The sequence below is a fragment of the Peromyscus californicus genome, unplaced genomic scaffold, assembly GCF_007827085.1.
Source record: "Peromyscus californicus insignis strain IS unplaced genomic scaffold, ASM782708v3 Scaffold_6__1_contigs__length_162567912, whole genome shotgun sequence".
In the NCBI taxonomy this organism is placed as follows: domain Eukaryota; kingdom Metazoa; phylum Chordata; class Mammalia; order Rodentia; family Cricetidae; genus Peromyscus; species Peromyscus californicus.
Genome location: NW_026294584.1, coordinates 149,846,000 through 149,865,430, shown reverse-complemented (window position 1 = coordinate 149,865,430; position 19,431 = coordinate 149,846,000). Strand labels below are relative to the sequence as shown.

The window sequence follows — 19,431 nt, the reverse complement described above, 5'->3', positions numbered from 1 at the left end:
GCTGCTGGCATCTCGCCTGGGCAGGAATCCCTGGTGTTTGGGCTTAAAATCCGGAGACATTTGGAGCGGCGAGGCAGTGGAAGAGGCGGCTTCCCTGAGCCAATGTTTCAGCGAATGCATGGCTGCTTTTCTTTTCAAGGTTTCACTTCTTGCCTCAGACAGTAGGAGAGAGAGACAAAATAGCGAATAAGATCCGTTCAGATTCAACTTGGTTCAGACACGTGTGAGTACTTTGAATTTTTACTTGGTTTTGCCACTTTGAGTAGGAGGTGGAATTGGGATTCCTGGAAGGCTTTTTTATGTTAAACAACAACAAAAACCTCAAACTGTGTTGTGGGCTGTTTCTAATTTCTCTCCTTTAAAAGGATGCCATTCTGCAGCTCCTTGGGTTTGGGACCGCCTGCGCTCCAGTGTAGAATTGTAGATCTTGGGGACAGCTAGTCTATTAAAATTAAAGTCAGTGACATCTCACCTCACCCAGTAAAGATTACTTTCTTTCTTGTTTTTAAAATTGGGGATCGGAGGTTTCTGGGCATGCTGCTGTAGTTCTTAGTTTGGTGGTGTGGAAAATCTGTGGCTGATGGGCTCACACCATCTGAAAGTTAAACCAGTCTGTGTAGACTTGTCACATAGATGGTGTGTACCGAGTGCCACAGCTAGTGAGTGTGTGCGCATAGAAAGCCTTTCCTGCACAATAGTAGATTAAGACTTCGTAAAATTTCACAAGTCACTTCCCTCATAGCAGAAAAAGAAGGGAAAGAAAATATCTTGTAATTCCTACTGTTCTGAGCTAAGTGTTGCTTATAGTATTTGGGATGTGCACTTTGTAACTTTCTTTCACTTTCAAAGTGTCACTGAGTATTGTTCTAATTGGCAAGCTGGCCTTTGATTAACAGTGGGAAATGCCTTAAGTGAACTTGTATTGAGGATGATTAAAAAAAAAATTCCCTAACAGGAAACTGGTGTTTAATTTTGAACACTTTGCTTATTTGTGTTCAGAGGTAGAGAGTTCATTTTGTGTGTGTATCTAGCTTTTCAGCCTCCAGGACTTTGTAGCTTTGTGACATACACTGCTGCCCTCCGCCTTCAGTGCTTTCTTTAATTTGCTGTGTTTCACACCATCCCATTTTAAAACCTTACATTACACATCTCTTTATCTACTCCTTTTTATTCCCCTGAATCTCCTCTTCACTCACCTGTTTTTATCTTAAAATATACGTTCAATTGAGCCTGGTTAGAATAAGAAAGTATAAACGCCGGATTCAAAGCTCTTTTGTTCCTTGAAGTTTTATTAGATGAGTTTTAACACTAACTTCATTTATGTAAATTTTAGATTGGCTTTTCTAAGTCGTATTAAGCACATTTGGTGGTTTTTGTCTCAGTGCAAAACAACCTAAGTATAGCTTATAAACTTTCAGACATCTGCAGGGGTGTCAGAGAGGAAGGGATGGAACTTTAGCCAAAGTGCTCTGGCTATACAGTACATCCCTGCTGGGAGTTGCTACACCAAATTGTTTGCAGCTGTGAGGAACTGAAAATATTTTTCTTAAGACGCACTGTAGTGGAGTCCTTGCAAACAATGTGAACTGAGTGTTTACAAGAAAGTGGGGGGTTCTTCAGGTCCCCACTGCAGCGTCTTCAGATACATTTCGAAATGGGCTTTTAAAACAGACCCTAGGGGCTGGGGAGATGGCTAGGTGGGTAAAATGCTTGCCAATCCACGATGAGTTCAGATCCTGAGCACCCACATAAAAAGCTGGGCATGCCTCTGCAGTCCCAGTGCAGGAGTGTGTGAGGGGGGAGGCAGAGGGTGGATATTAGGGACTTGCTAGCCAGCCAGTCTACCTCAAATGGCAAGCTCCCGGGTCAGTTGAACACACGTGTGAGTGCAGACACACATACACACACACACTAAAAATAATAAATGAATATTGATAGTCTGTAAGCTAGATGGTAGAAAAATGCAGCAGTGGTACAGGGATTATAATAGCGTCTCCTATTAACATCCTAAATTGTATTGGCTGCAATTAATGGGTCGTTATTGGTGTTGTATTATTAGTTATAGCTCATACTTTGATTATGTCTTTTTTCCTTTGTTTTTGGTGATTGAACCCAAGGTCTCATGCACATAGTTCTACCGCTGAGCCACACTCCATCCCCTCCCTAGTTTTATCTAACCTGTTTTCTCTCTCAGGAGTCTACTAGTCAGAACACTAGTCACATTTGATTGTCAGAGTCTCTTCAGCTCAGGCTGACTCTGATCTTTTCTCATATTATCTTTGTTTTTTTTGTTGTTGTTTGTTTTTTGTTTTTTTGACAACTTTGACCATTTTGAGGAGTCCTGGCCATATACGTTAATAACATGCTTTTCCCCTTTGAATTTGTCTTTTGTTTGTCCCGGGGGGTAGGCTGTAATTATGTGCACCTCAGATGCGAGCACTAGGAAAGCTCAGGTGGAAAGATGACAGGTTTGAGGCCAGCCTGGCTACGTAGTGAGTCCCTGACTTAGTCAGGGTTACTATTGCTGTGATGAAACACCATGAAAATCGAGTTGGGGAGGAAAGGGTTTATTTGCCTTCTGCTTCCGCATCGCTGTTCATCACCTTAGGAATTCAGGCCAGGAACTCAAACAGGCCAGGAACCTGGAGGCAGGAGCTGATGCAGAGGCCACGAAGGAGTTCTGCTCACTGGCTTGTTCCCCCTGGCTTGCTCAGCTTGCTTTCTTACAGAAGCCAGAACCACCAGCCCAGGGGTGTCCCCACCCACAATGGGCTGGGCCATCCCACATCTATCACTAATTAAGAAAATGCCCCACAAGTTTGCCTACAGCCTGATCTTATGGAGGCATTTTCTCAACGGAGACTCCCTTCTCTCTGATGTCAAGTTGAATGTAAACTAGCCAGGACAGACACTGTCACAAAACAAGGAAACACAGCCATTGTGGGCTTTGGATTGGAAGATGACCAGGGCAAAGTGCCTTCTCCATCACAAGTCACAGCCCGAACCATCAACCATTAGAACCATCTGCAGGGATATCAGACTCATCTTGATCACTGGCTGAGATAGCATTGGTCTGTTTTTTCTGCTGCTGAGTTCCTGGTCTCTACTTTTTCATTCCCTCCTCCTGGGAAGGAGTCTCCTAACATAGCCTGTATTTAATTAGTCGAGACTTATGACCCCTCCCTATCCCTGGGGGGGGGATATTTATCTACAACTGTGTGTTATTTATAATTTGAATATAAAACTAGCCAGGACAGACACTGCCACAAGACAAGGAAACACAGCCACTGTGAGCTTTGGATTGGAAGATGACCAGGGCACAGTGGCTTCTCCATCCCAGGCCACAGTATATACCATCAGCAGGGTTATCAGATTCAGGGGAGGTTTTCTCTTTTCCTTCACTTAGTTGCTTGGGTATTTACTTATCAATCTGAACTCCTGAATACCTTCCATATCCTTTGGGCTGTAATCTAACCCTTCTGAAGCTCAAAGCCTTGCAGCTTGCTTCTTGTGTCCCTTTGATAAGTTCCTACCAATGTGGTTTGTTTCTTTTTTAAAAAGCACGTTTCTAGAAGATGTGCCAGGTCCTTCTTGTAGAGTGCCTATCAAGAACTAGCCATTTCATCAAGGAATTGGTTTCCTAATGCTTGGAACTTTTACTGGAAAGCCAAGTCTGACCCTGAGTGATGGCATATGCCTGTAATCCCAACACTCTGGAGGCAGATACGGGAGAATTGTGAGTTCAAGGTCTACTTGAGCTGTATACTTTGGAAGAAGCCAAGGTCTGGGTACTAGGTGGACTTGCTAATGGAATGTCATTAATTCCAGGCTCTCATGTGAAAAATACATTTGTGTATAGAGATTTAGATATACCTGTGTGTGTGTGTGTGTGTGTGTGTGTGTGTGTGTGTGTGTGTGTATCTACATACCTACGTGTATCTATATTAAAGTAAATATGAATTCATACTGATAGTGATATATATCATTCTGGTTTCTCCCCTGTTTATTTGGAAACTCCCTGCAGCGGTGAAGAAGAACCTGTCTCCATTTCTTTGTTTGCTTTATTGTTCATTTTCATTATACAAGTTTAGCAGAACTGGAATTGACAACCTTTGAGAGCATGAACAACCACTTTGCCAGCTGGAATCCAGTGCGCATATGCAGGGCCTTTTGCTTTTAAGTTTAATCTCCACCCATTTTCACAGTTAGCTATCTAAGCATCTCGGCCTCCTAGCTCCTTTCATGAGATGGTTTTACACGCTCCTAGTTACCATTCTTACATCACAGTCTGCTTTCCATTTTTTTTTTTTTTTTTTTTTTTTTTTTTTTTTTTTTTGGTTTTTTGAGACAGGGTTTCTCTGTGTAGCTTTGCGCCTTTCCTGGAACTCACTTGGTAGCCCAGGCTGGCCTCGAACTCACAGAGATTCACCTGGCTCTGCCTCCCGAGTGCTGGGATTAAAGGCGTGTGCCACCACCGCCCGGCTCATCTAGGGACTCTTGACCTTGTAATTTAATTTCTTATACATATTAACATTAATCCTTGGTCTTATAAAGTTCTGTGGGCTTGACATGCCTATCTTGACAGTATCATATCGAATAATTTTGATGTATTAAAGGTCCCTGTGCTTTTACCCATCATTCATTCCCCTTGTCTCCTCTCTATGAAAATCAGTGACCTTTTATTGTCTGTGTAGTTTTAGTTTTTCTAGATGTCATGTGACTTTCCTGTACTATCGTCTTCCACTTATCAATATGTATTTAAGGGTTGTCCATGTCCTCTGTAGTGGACAACTTATTTTTTTATTTTGCTTTAGTGTATGGGTATTTTATCCACATTTATGTCTGTGTGCCATGGGTGTGCCTGGTGCCTGCAGAAGCCAGAAGAGGGTGTCAGATTTCTTTGGAAGTGGAGTTATGAAACTGCCATATAGGTGCTGGGAATCAAACCTATGTCCTCTGGAGGAGCAGCCAGTGCCCTTAACCACCAACCCATCTCTCTACTCCCAGCTCATTTATTTTTATTGCTTAACATCATTGCACTGAGATGATGCATTTTAGCTTAATTCATCTGTTGAAGGACATCTTGGCTGTTCCCAGTTTCTAGGAATTATGAATAAAGCTGCTGTGAACGTTCTTGTGGGGTTTTAGTGTAGACATAAGTGTTGAAACAGTGAGGTGCATGCTTGCGAGTGGGATGGAAGATCATAGGCTAGGATTGTGGTTGTCTCTGTAAGATATTTCAGACTATTTTTCAAAGCAACTGGCTGCTACTCTTGCATTCATAGCCGCAACATCCCAGTTCCTATCATTTCATCTCCTTGACAGCACTTCACTTTTTGGAGATTATTAATTCCAATAGCTGAATGGTAATATCTTATTGTTATTTGAATTTGCCATCCCCTAATAATATTTATGTGTTAACATCTGTTCACGTAATAGTTTCTGTTTATGCATTTTTTTGATGATAGGATGTCTGTTTTGCCTACTTTTTTTAAAGCATTATTTCTTACTATTTAAATCAGGTGTCTGTTTGTGTGTCTGGGTGTCTGGGTATGGATATGTGCCTGAGGACAGGTGCCTGTGGAAGCCAGAGGCATCAATCCCTTGGATCTGGAGTTACATGTGATTGCCTGCAGCTCAGTGTGGGTACTGGGAATTGAACTCAGACACTCTGCAGAAGTAGCACTCATTTTAATTGCTGAGCCCACCTTTTGCCTACTTCTTATTGAGTTTTTAAATTTTTTTTTAGAGTTTTAAGAGGGTTAAAAGTTTAAAATGAAAGAACAACTTTTTTTTTCAGTGATGGAGAGAGCCTTATACATGCCCAACATTTGCTGATTTATTCTCTAGCCCCCAAGAGTTTTGTAAAACTGTTTTCTGTATGAACACCTTTCAAATGTGTTTTGCAAATATTTTCTTCTAGATTGTCTAATGTTATTCTCTTGCCAGAGGAGTTGTTTGATTCTTGTCTTTTTGTTGTCTTTAAGTCAAGGTCTCACTATGTCATTTAGGATGGTCAGAACTTGCTATATAATACAGGCTGGATTAAAACTCATGGCGATCCTCATGTTGCAGTGGCCTGAGTGCTAGGTTGCAGGTATAAACCAGCTAGATGCTTAGAACATTTTAAATGCATTTGTGTGTGTTCATGCATGTGGGTACGTGTGTGATCGGATGCATGCTTGTGTGTGGAGGCCAGAGCAAGAGCACACGTAAGCTCTTAAGTTCAGGAACCTTGTCCATCTCCTTTGAGACAGGGTCTCTCACTGGCCTAGAGCGCAGAAGTCAGGCTTGGCTGGTTAGCCGTGGATCTCCAAGGACCTTTCTTTGCCTGTCTCCCCGGTGCTGCGAGTCCAGGCGCACACGGAGAGGCCTGCCTTTCTTTTTCCCTTATATTCTTTGGTCTGGAGACTGAACTCCGGTCCTCACACTTGAAATACAAGTGTTCTACTGGCACAGCCATCCTCTAAGCACTGAGCTTTAAATTTGATGAAGTAAATGTATTAATCTCATGGTTTATGTCATATTTGAAAACTCAAAACTACCTCTTTTTAGCTTTCAAACCCTTTTTTTTTTCTACATTTAATGCATTTGTTTATGTATGTGGGAGATGGAATACATACACGTGCTGTGGTGACATGTGGATGTCAGAACCAGTTCTCTCCTCACATCATGTGGTTTCTGGGGATTGGACTAAGGTCATCAGGCTGCCAGGAAGTGCCTGTACGTGTTAAATGAGGATGACTCATTAGATGGTGTATTTGAGATCCGCGAGAGTATTTTCAGTTTTCCAATCTACATTCCACTGACAGAGAGGTGTGTGGAATTGGAATGCGTTTATAAAGTATAGGTTCTCTTAATGATGAAACTGGGGGATTAGGAAAAATGAAACACAGAATGGTAGAACTAGCTAGTTATTCGTTTCTTCCTGTCCTCCTTTGAATTCTGAATTTCTTGGTGTCGAGGATCTGAGTTTCAGCTCTGTCCCCACAGTATCTAATTAGGCACTTCAGACCATGTGGGACACACACTCAGGGTGGGAACAGTGGTAGTACTTATTCAATGCAATTGTTATGGAGGATGGTAAGTGGAAAAGAGAGTGTGCGTGCCTACGTGTGTATGTGTGTGTGTACATGTGTGTATTCTTTCCAGTGTATAGTAAGAAAGGAGAGGCTCCCTGTGGCCAAGGACATCAGAAATGGCCCATTGGGTGACTTTTGGAGGCCAAGAGTGAGTGTCCTGGGTAGGCCTCCTGGGCATTCTAGGTAGACAGTGTTGAGTGGGTCAAAGTGATAGGTGTGGTGGGAACTGTGGGCATTCTCACACCCGAAGCTGACAGAGGACTAGGCAGCTGGTTGTACTCCATCTTTACATCCAGCAGACTATTCCTTACACTGCATCAGGGAAGACTGGGAGCTTCAAGGCTGCTGAAGAATGCTCTGTGTCTCCTCTTTTCACCACAGGGCTTTCTGAAGCGATGCGTGCTTTTCAGTCCTGTCATCCTCAGTGACTGTAGATTACTTAACATTAAATTGGGGAGTTTGTGTCAAGCGTTCTTATAATTAGTAGCCGAGCAACTTAAAGATGTAACTGGTGACAAAGAAAGAACCTTTCAGTCCTTTTCCAGCTGGTCCAGAGCAAGGAACACATTCTCACAGAATCTGACCATCATATTGAAGAGCGTACCAAGGTTATTTGTTAAATGACCTATGTATTTGAGTATTTGATAAGAGGCCAGATATTGATTGTTGAAAACTATGTTTTTAATATAAGAGAAGAAAAATTTTAAGAAAAATAATGATCAAAACAAAGAAGTTTATACTTAAAAGGGAAATAAAAGCACTCTAAAGTCTCTTACAGAAGGCTGTTTGAATTTAGTTTTATTTAGAAAATGTTATATTCATACCATTAGAATATTGCCTATGGTAATCTTTATTCTCAGAATATAAAGTTGGCTGTTTGTGGGTCTAATAGAAGAACAAAGTGTTTTTGGTGTCTGAAATACACTTGCAGTCATTAAACACTCTATTTTTTCTGGATGGCTCTGGTATTTATATTTTATAGCATTGTAATTATTTATAGTATTTTCATTAGAGATTAAGATATTGAAAATAGTTTAGATGAAAGAATAAGACTGTGAGGGAAGATAAGTATGAGTCTGTCTCTTTTGAAAATAATTATGTGTGTGTGTGTGTGTCTGAGACAGGGTTTCTCTGGGTAGCCCTGGCATTTCTGTAACTTGATATGTAGATCAGGCTAGCCTTGAACTCAGAGATCTATCTCCCTCTGCCTCCCGAGTGCTGGGATTAAAGGTGTACACCACCACCACCACCACCACCACCACCACCACCACCACCACCCCCAGCTGCTTTTAATATATTTTATTCTAGTTTTCTATAATAGTTCTGTCATTCAGGGGTGATGGTGAGTTTAGAAAAATATACAATATGGTGGTTTTATGTGCCTCACCTTAGAATTTTTAATTTCATTTGTGTGTGTGTGTGTGTGTGTGTGTGTACACGCACAGCAGTGTTTGTTTGGAGATCACAGGACAACTTTCTGGAGTTGGTTCTCTCCTTCCACCACGTGGGTTCTGGGGCTTGGCAGCAAGCACCTTTAACCACTGCACCAACTCACTAACATTGACTTTTTGTGTGTGTGTTGTTTTATTTTTCTAGACAGTTTTTCTGTATAGCCCTGGCTATACTGGGACGCACTCTGTAGACCAGGCTGACCTTGAATTCAGAGATCTGCCTGCCCCTGCCTCCCCTAGTGTTAGGATTAAAGACTTGGGCCACCACCGCCAGGCTTGACTTATGATAGAGAAAACGTGCTTACCTATACTGTGAGCAAAGGGCTGTCACATTTAAAGTCACATTTACAGATCTGCTCTGCTTTCTCTGGAGGCTGGAGGGGGGGCCTAGACATCTTGAAATTCAGTAAGTATCTTCTGCCAACCCATGCAAACTCACCATTTGACTGTTCGTATGTGGAAGATCTGTTTGTGACTGCATTGATGTGAACTGTTCTGTTCGTCCCACTAACAGTGTGCTCAGCTTTGTGTGCCTGTACACACGTGAGTAATCTCCAGCGTCTCTTTCCAGTGTGTCTTAAAAACTTTTATGACTTTATTGTGTCTATCTGTGTCATCAAAAATGCTCCTGTGGAATCCATTTTCAGTACTGTAAGCTGTAGTCCCTTTCGGTCGGTCTCTGTCTTCACACTCACACACACTCACACACCACTCTCACATACTCTCTCTCTCTCTCTCTCTCTCTCTCTCTCTCACACACACACACACACACACACACACACACACACACACACACACTCTTACACATACACACACACTCTTACACACACACTCTCATACATACTCTCATATATTCACACACACACTCACAGTCTCACACACACAACACTCACACACTCTTACACATATTCTCACATATTCTCTCTCACTCATACATACACACACTCTCTCTCTCTCACACACACACACACTCTCTCACACACACACACCCTTACACACACACAAGCGTACACATTTTATCCACCGAGAGCCTTGTAATCAAGAGGGACCATTGTGTTAGTCATTCCTCATGTAACTCTTCTTTGGGGCTTTGCTAGATCCTGAATAATTGAAAAGCAATGGGATTCTTTCTGTGATAAAAGTCTGGCCATGGGGCCGATTCCTGTCCTGTTACTCACACTGATCCTCACTCACGTAGAGCTGCGGGGCTGATGCGTGTGACTGAAGAACATGTGTTGGGTTGCTTTACTTGTTAAGCAACATGACTCTTGACAGACTTTTATGTGAATTAATTCATGGATTTGCCTAAATTCTTGTCATTTCTACTTTTAAATGAGTAGTGTGTGAAGCCAAGCTTGAACAACAGTGTTTGAAGAATGCTGGACAAGGGGCTGGTGAGATGGCCCTGCAGGTGAAGGTGCTTGTCTCCAGGGCTGCTGGATGACCTGAGTTCAAGCCCTGGGACCTTCATGGGAGAAGCAGAGAACTGATTCTCCCGACTTGTGCTCTGACCTCCACCTGGGCACCGTGTCACATACTTGTGCACAGGCACACGAACACACACATGAAATAAACACACACACACACACACACACAAAATACAACATAAAACTTCACTGAAGTTAAGGAATCCTTGGGTTCATTTTTTTGGTACATTAGTGTATTTATTGTCTTTGTAAAATTACTGGGTGGGCAGGAACATTATATTTCTTTTTATCTTACTTTAATTTTTCACATTTTTTAAACCAGATAAAGTTTAAAGTTTCAACACCATTTGCTCCAACATCTTTGCGCTTAGCAATGTTTCACATTTCATCTTTATCTTAAGCCTTGCTATGTCCATGTTCGGCAAAGAAAATGGTCCTATGACTATCTTGAAGCTGCTACATGACTGTGGGCTCCCACTCCACGCTTTCCTTCAGCCCCACCTCTGGTAGCCTCATCAGCCCTCAGGTAACTGCAGCTGAAAGTGTCATTTTCCTGACTTTGATATCTTTTCCCTTTACTGCTCACCTCTTCCTCATGCCTGGGGAGACACTGGTCATGGAGTGGGCCATCTGAAGAAAGGAGACATTCATGGTGGCTGTGGCAGACAGGGTTGTGTTTAAGCAGCTGAGAAGGCTTGAAACAGAGGAGTGACTGAAGCCCTTGTCACCTTAAATCTTACTTGGGTGGTAAAGAGGTAATTTTGAAAATAGCAAAATCTCATTATGACAAGTTAAATCCCATCTAGCATATATGTGTGAATGGTGCTTTAACCAGAATAAATTTTGTATGTTCAAGACAGGTTCTCACTACAGAGCTTGGGCTGCCCTGGAACTTGCTATATTTACCAGGGTGGGCTTCTTGTCACACAGATCTGCTCACCTCTGCTTTTCCAGTGCTGAGATTAAAGGCTTGTACTGCCGCCGCCTGCTCTCCAGAATGAATCTCTGTACCATTTAGTTTTTATGCTAATTAGAAACATCTACTGTGTGTGTGTGTGTGTGTGTGTGTGTGTGTGTGTGTGTGTGTGCGCACATGCATACAACTTGTATAGGAATCCTTTATCACTGTAAGGAATTATAGAATTTAAATTGAGATATATGTCAAGCGGGATTATATAATATAAGAGGATGCCCCGCGATGTTGGAAAGGGTTTTCACACAAGAGTGGTGAGTTATCTTACCTCCAGGACTTGCTTCCTACCCCTGTATCTCTTATCTGTAGTTAGTTCTATTTTCTCTCTAGGCCAGACAGTTAATGGAACAGTTGAAGCATGATTTTGTCAGCTCTCGCTAGACTGAAGTGTAGAAGACCTAAAGATATGGAGTGAATAGATATCAGTTATGTTTTGTGTTATTTTATGGTTTTCAGGGTCATTGATGTGATCAAACTATTCCTCTCTTGAAATAAAAAAGTTTAAATAGGATTCTGTATCAGTGGCTCAAGTGGTAATGATGGGGTAAAGACTGACGATAGAATCTGATAGACAGAGACATACGAACCCAAAGCCAGTTTTAGCCGATTGCACTGTTGTGCTGTCTGGGCGCTTTGACTGCATGTTGTAAGAAACAGTATATTATTTGATATAAGACTATATTAAGTATTTCTTTGGTAAATAAAGACAAATAAAAGTGCTTTGAGTTCCAAGCACGGACTTAGTTGTCTTTGGAAAATGTAACATCTTGCTATTTCTGAGTAATAACCTTGACTTTATGAGGCCAGTGTGGACACTGATTGTGTTTGGGGCATTAGGAGTAGAGGGTGCTCACTCACTCCAGGAAGCTAGTCTTGCTTTATGTGAATTCCAGAGAATGTGGACGGGAATCGGGGTGGCTTTCCAGGTTAGCCGATCCAAGCCTGGCGCTTCTTTTCCCCTTCCAATGTACAGGAGCATCTAGGTTTCTACAGAGGGTTGAGAACACAACTTTTTTTTAACTTTTCAGACCAGCAGAATGAGTTCATCTGGGAAAAAAAGTTTTAAAGGCTTTTAACTCTAATCCATCAGCATCATCTAACTTTCTAAATACTCTAGGTTTTTTAATACCCATTTTTCTTTAATCTTGAGACTTTCATACAAAGAAACATGGTCTTATCTACCCATTTCTCCCTTCTAACTTCTCTTAAGACCCTTCCAATGTGGCATCTCCCAACTTTATGACCCCCCCTCCTTTTTTTTTTTAATAGCCCACTAAGTCTAGTTAGTGCTACCTCTATGTGTATGGGTGAGGGGCCATCCACTGTAGTATGGGAAACCTTCTGGTGGCCATACACTTAAAAAAAAAAAAGAAGATTCTCTCTCTCTCTCTCTCTCTCTCTCTCTCTCTCTCAGCAGCTTGCAGCTGTCAATATCTTCAGTAAGGCTTGAAGCCTGGAGAGCAGTGCCCCATCTATGCTGGGAATTTGGTTGGATGGATCTCGTGCAAGTTTTGTGCAGTTGTTCTGAATTTATGACTGTGATATCAATGCATGTCCAGACAGCATTTCATTGCTAAGCTTTTTTATTTGTTTGTTTTTTTGAGGCTGGGTCTCACCATGTAGCCCTGGCTGGCCTGGAACTCACAGAGGTCCAGAGATCCACCTACCTCTGCTATGGAGTGCTAATAATAATGGTGTGTTCCACCACACTTGGCCTGCTGTGGTTTTTGTTTATTTGTTTTAACAAATATTTATTTGTCCACTATAGCATAACTCTGTACCACAGGTGAACTTTTTTACATGTATTTATTTTGATTTATTATTTTATGTGTGCATGTATGCATGTCATTGCCCCTGTGTGTAGCTAGAGTTTTCCTGCCTGGCCCACAGTCAGGACAAATCTCTCTCACCTGCCAGTCCCACAGCCGCTCAGACCCGACCAAGTAAACACAGAGACTTATATTGGTTACAAACTGTATGGCCGTGGCAGGCTTTTTGCTAACTGTTCCTACAGCTCAAATTAATCCATTTCTATAAATCTATACCTTGCCACGTGGCTCGTGGCTTACCGGCATCTTCACATGCTGTTTATCATCGTGGCGGCTGGCAGTGTCTCTCTCTCTCAGCCTTCCACTTCCCAGCTTTATTCTCCTTCTTGTCCCGCCTATACTTCCTGCCTGGCCACTGGCCAATCAGTGATTTATTTATTGACCAATCAGCAACACACTTGACAAACAGAACATCCCACAGCACCTGTGGAGAGATCGGAGTACAGCTTGTAGAATTAGCTCTCTCCTTCTATCGTGTGGGCTCTAGGATGGAAGTGAGGTCCTCAGGTTTGGCAGCAATGAGCCATCTCACTGCCCAAGACAGTATTTTTAAAAACAGAATTGTAGAAGAGAACTAGGAGTGTGTGTGTGTGTGTGTGTGTGTGTGTGTGTGTGTGTGTGTGTGTGTGTTTTCAATAGAGAGCTTGACTTAGTACCCTGCAAGGTGCAGCAGGCTGGATAGTAGCAAGAGCACCCAGCACTCACATGCACACTGAATTGCATAAACTGCGTGTGGCGCTCTCCCTTGTATGTGGGGCGTTTTGTCTGTTGTAGTGGTCTTGATCTTGGCTGGTCTATGTCAGACATCTCCAGCAGTCTTTTCTGTGATGGGCTTACACGAGATAGGCTTCATTATTGGTTCATTCATTGGTGCAGCCAATATAATTTCTCGATCTTACAGTTCACAAATAATAGCTTTATTTAATAGAAGATAGTTTCATTTGGTTCATGGGATTTATCCATCAATAGGAAAATATTACATAATTGCATATTAAATGCACTAAATGATTGAGCTGTGTAGCTAACAAGGCAGACACGGTTCTTGTCCAGTGTTAGTGTGCAGTGGCAGAACCGTATGTTTTTTTTTTTTTTTTTTTTGAGGCGAGGTCTCATGTAGCTGGTTTTAACTTTGTGGCACAGCTGAGGATGACTTTGAACTCTTCCTCCTCCTACTTCCACCTTTCAAGTGCTTGGATTATGAGCATGCACCATCATGGCTGGCTAGAGTCTTGAACTGAACCCTGAAAGAAGATGTGGGCATGGTGGTGCACATTTATAATCCCAGTGTTTGGGAAGCTGAGAGAGAAAGATGGCTGTGAGTTGATGTGAACCTGGTGTGTATAGTGAGCCTTTGACTAAAATTAATATTTTTAAAAAGTAGCATTATTATCTGGTGTTGCTTGAGTTTTTCTGCCTGGCCCACAGTCAGGGCAAATCTCTCTCACCCGCCAGTCCCAAGCCGCTCAAACCCGATCAAGTAAACACAGAGACTTATTTTGGTTACAAACTGTATGGCCGTGGCAGGCTTCTTGCTAACTGTTCTTACAGCTTAAATTAATCCATTTCTATTAATCTATACCTTGCCACGTGGCTTGTGGCTTACCGGCACTTTACATCTTCCTTGTCCTGATGGCGGCTGGCAGTGTCTCCCCTCAGCCTTCCACTTCCCAGCTCTATTCTCCTCCCTGTCCCACCTATACTTCCTGCCTAGCCAATGGCCAATCAGTGATTTATTTATTGACCAATCAGCAACACATTTGACATACAGACCATCCCACAGTACTTCCCCTTTTCTTTTCTTAAAAAGGAAGGTTTTAACCTTTACACATCTCCAAAGTCAGCTTGGTATATTTGGGAATTTGGGCGTAGCTTCTCTTACTACTTCCTGCTGGAGGGGGGCGCTGTATCTTCTGGGGAAACAAAGAAAATTTTAGGATCATGGAGTAGTCCGTGAGGCTGTATCATCTGAGCCAGTTGTCTTGAAACGGTTCTGGATGTTGGATCATCTGGGCCATGGTGTCATCGGAGACCTTTCAGGGGGTCTTGGCTGGTCAAACCTGATGTATCTTACTCTGGAACAAATCCATAGCCTCTCGCTTTCTGTGGAAACAAAAGAGACTCTTTTCCAAAGCAACATATCCTTACATCCAAATTTTGAAGTCAAAGTATCTTTAAAATATACATACTGGTTTAACTCAGCTTCCTTTACAATCAAATATCTCTCTGTAGTTAAGAATCCCAAAGACAACACAATCCAGACTCTCTGTGTAATAGTCATCTCTACGTGGCTTATTTTTTATATTAATTTTACTGTCTCTTTAAAGACTTTATTTTTTAAAACCATGTATTTGTTTCTATACTGTATATATCACCTTTTTTTGTCTCTTTCAAGCCTACGTATATTTTACACACATTTTAAACTATTACATCTGAATCTGTCTTATTGTGAATCTATTGCTTTAAGCTGCAGCAACTGTGGCTGCTGGCTCCGCCCACCTCAGCTTCCCAACTTGGCGTGGTACTTTACCACCAGCTCTGGGAGCTATCGTGGGTCTATGCTTTTATCCAAGCAGCGTGTAGCCCAGAAACCTCTTTTTTTGTTTTGTACTAGCAAAGGCTAAATCCACAATGTAGCTTAATGTGCCACTTGCAGAGGCCTCATTCCCGCCATACTGCAGGTCGAGCGCGCACGCCAGCAACCCGCCAGTAGCTCAAACCGGCAGCTGCCGCTCATTTGAGAGAGACAATTAGGAAGCTGTTTTTAGCTCCGTTTTAGAATCTTTTTTCAGGTTTTAGGTGGAAACTCTTGCCACCACGTTGGACGCCATTTGTTGCTTGAGTTTTTCTGCCTGGCCCACAGTCAGGGCAAATCTCTCTCACCCGCCAGTCCCAAGCCGCTCAAACCCGATCAAGTAAACACAGAGACTTATTTTGGTTACAAACTGTATGGCCGTGGCAGGCTTCTTGCTAACTGTTCTTACAGCTTAAATTAATCCATTTCTATTAATCTATACCTTGCCACGTGGCTTGTGGCTTACCGGCACTTTACATCTTCCTTGTCCTGATGGCGGCTGGCAGTGTCTCCCCTCAGCCTTCCACTTCCCAGCTCTATTCTCCTCCCTGTCCCACCTATACTTCCTGCCTAGCCAATGGCCAATCAGTGATTTATTTATTGACCAATCAGCAACACATTTGACATACAGTGGGTAGCCATTCCAGCTTTGATCTGTAAGTTCCAACCCCCATTGAGACTTCGGCAACTGTCACGCCTACAAGGCGGGGCGAAAGGAGGCGCCTGGGGACCCGAGATCTGGATCGGCTGGCGCTCTCTCTGTTGCGGGACCCTGGACTAGAGAGGTGTACCAAGCAGAGCTCCAGAGAACACCGCTGGACTGCGATACACCTTCCCCAGACTCCGCGACCTACCTATCCCTTAATTTGTAAGTTACGCCATTAAATAAATCTCCTTTTATCTACGTGGAGTGGCCTTAATAATTTCACCAATAATCTGGGTAAGTGGAAAGTAAATCATAGCCTTTTTCTGGCTTCTCCCTTTTACTCCTTAATTGGTATCCACATTTTTCTTGTCAAATATCCAAATACTGGTATTTGATTTTCTAGGTATATTGATACCGTAGTTTATAAAGCGCCCCCTACCCCATTTCCAAACGATGTTCACTTTTACTAAAATCTCATGAGGAGTATTTGTTATCTAGGGTCCTTGGGGGGAAGTGTCTGCTTATCATTATTCTTGTAAGAACAGCCTCGTAAGGTCTTCCACGGCTGAGGTCAGGTTAGTATCGTGCAGACACGTGTTGCTGCTGTCATTTTGGTATGCAATATTCAAATTTCTCCTGGAAAACTTGGGGACAAAGCAGTCTTTACCCTTAAGGTGAAGTCAGGCCAGAGATTTCAGGCTGCTTGGAAAAATGTAAACCTTTTAGCGATGGGGAAAAGTAGATTACCTTGAAATTTGCATGGGAGGAGCTTTCACATGGCCGCATGAATTGCAGAATTGTAAAATCGCAAGAAAGAAGAAAGAGTGGCCGCCTCCTCCTGCTTCTTCGGAGTCAAGCCTTTTGGACACACCTCTTAAATTACACACCGTTGAAATGATCCCCACAATGCCTTTGGCACACGTGTGTTTCTGGTTAGCTGCTATGAACGAAAGGCTCACAACTGTCCACTTCAGAAACATTTTTATTTGCGTTTCAAGAGCTTGATTGTTTGGTAGCAGAGCCGGCAATTCTTTTTGTCTCTTGTCTGTAAGTATGGATTTGATCATGTTTGCCAAGGAACTTTTGAAAGCACCATTCCTGTGCATAGAGAAGATTCTAAGTGAGCGTTTATTGACTGGTGTGTTGGCTGTGGGAGGATGGAGGTGCTTGGGTTCTTTCAGGCATTTTTGTCTCTGTAACAGAAAGCTCGGCTAACCTTTCTCTTATCTCGCCTACTGGGCATTGAACCATGGTATCACAGGGAGGCGGAAGTCATACAACGTTGCCAGACAGATGGTTGGACTCCCCATGGCAACCCCGTGACCTAATTTCCCAAGCTTTGTGCACCTAGCTGGAGAGTTCCAACCCTCACGGTTAGCTTGCTCGCCAGTTGAGGAAGGAAGGGAGGGAAGGGAGAGATGGTTACAGAAAGCATCTCCTCAGGAGCCAAGCCCGTGCCATATAGGCCTCTCTGTGGTGAGGGACGGGGGATTCATTAGTCAGCCTTCTGCTTGGTCCTCATTTGTGTCTCTGATTGTCACTGTAGGATCTTTGAAAAAAATTAACTGATGAATTGATGGTGAACTAAAATGATTATTTTTGAAGACTGAGTTTTTATTTTTATTTATGTTTTTTTTTTAATTAAAACTAGATTTTTTTTTTTGCATACAGTATATTCTAATTATGGTTCCCTCTCTCTAACTCCTGCCAGATCATACCTACCAGCCCCCTCCCCAAATCCACATCCTTTCCAGGTCTTTCTCACTAGGAAACAAAGAGGATGTTTAAAAAAAAAAAAAGAAAGAAAGAAAGAAAGAAAGAAAGAAAGGGAAAAAAGTAGCAATAAGGGATTGGAGATTTAGCTCAGTGGTAGAGCGCTTGCCTAGCAAGTGCAAGGCTGTGGGTTCAGTCCTCAGCTTCGGAAAAAAAAAACCATAACAATAAAATAAAATAAAATGAAAATGAACCTAAATAGGACCAACAAATGGACAGGGTTGTATGTGTATGCTCTGGGGGAGTGGTGCGGTCAATCCTTTACTTCTCATTTGTAGTAAATTCATTTGACAATTGCTCAATTATCCAAATACGATGAAGAAGTGCTTTTTTCATTCAAAAAGTATTAGTAAATCCATGTAATGGATTTCCACTGAGATTTTATAGCCTTCGTGATGAAGTGGCATGGGAGATAGGCACTGATCGGAATTATAACTCTTGTTTGGACACTGACTTCTAGTGGCTTCCCTGTGTCTGAGGGCTGGCTAGCGTACATAAGCACATCTTTCTTCTTTACACGCATTTGGTTCATGTCATGTGTTCTCTGAGAATAATGCTACATTGAGGTCATTTGCTGGTATAAAATGGGCACAGACTATGGCAGTTAGATGGATTTGAATCACTGCTCTTTCTCAAAAGCATTTGTACTTAGAATATTTATACACTCCTATCACATCACGACTCTTTCCCCACCTCTAAGACTCCTTATCTCTTTTCACTATTCCTTGAAGGGGCTGTTGAGCCACGTGTGAACATTTAACTTGTCTCCCTTCCAGCAGAGACTTGTAACTATGCACATCTTTACTACCAAACTTCCAAGTGTCTATTCGCTTCCTCAACCTCTGAGGATGATTGTAGTTCTATGGCCTAAGAATTGCCTTCTGGTTTTGAGCTATAGACAAGCGAGTTCTTGATAATTAAGATGAATAATATTTGAATGTAATTTTAAAATCTTAAGCCTCTGTCTGTTGTGATCAGAGTTGGTTGAACATGTTACTTCTCTTTCATGTGAACAAGTCTAGGTGTACAGAAAGCTCCTGGTGTCTCCTGGTGTGACAGTTTGCTCTTCTGGAATAGATTTTCTTCTCTTCATGTTCCTGTGTTATTCCTACCGTGCTTCCATCTTCCTTAGTTTTACTGTACTGTCCACCTTACTCTTTTGCTCTCCATTGCCTCTCCTCATCTAGAGTTTCCAGTACTTTCTAGATCTGTGTTGAACGAATGTATGATGTAGCCATCTTTACCGTTGCTTAGAGGCTGTCTCCTTTTCCTTTGGCTCTTTTGAGACTTCTGGTTGCTGGCTCCTGTCTACCCTTCTCTTATCCATCTACACTTAGATGTTATTTCAGAAGCTCTGCTCCTTGGACAGGATGGGTATCTAAAGGCTGATGGGAATGAAGGTCTGCTCCAGTAAGTTCTAGCACCACCTGTTGGTACTGCTACAGTGGGTAGTGGGAGCGAGACTTTTTTTTCTCAGTTAATGAATTCATGTATTATCTAAGCACGCACAAGTTGAGAAGTTTCTAGAATTATTTACTCAGGCCTTATCTCATTTCATGTAGCATTCTGTGTTTCATGACCCTTTAAGAAGACTTCAGACCCACATTGTTTCAGTCCCAACACTGACTCAGTTTCTTATCTGCAGCCCATGCCTTTTTCCTGAGAACTGACCCTTCAT

At 42.3% G+C, this 19,431-nt stretch overlaps 1 protein-coding gene across 2 annotated transcripts in view; it reads left to right on the top strand.

Moving 5' to 3' along the window:
- Positions 1–19,431, top strand: part of Eps8 (epidermal growth factor receptor pathway substrate 8) — a 173,059-nt gene that overhangs the window by 891 nt on the left and 152,737 nt on the right. Inside the window, exon 2 of one of the 2 annotated variants that reach the window (XM_052720243.1) lies at positions 140–223. The exons of the other annotated variant lie outside the window; for it this stretch is intronic. The gene's annotated coding sequence lies outside the window, so the exon portion shown is untranslated. The remainder of the gene's footprint in view (positions 1–139; positions 224–19,431) is intronic. 2 annotated transcript variants of the gene reach the window in all.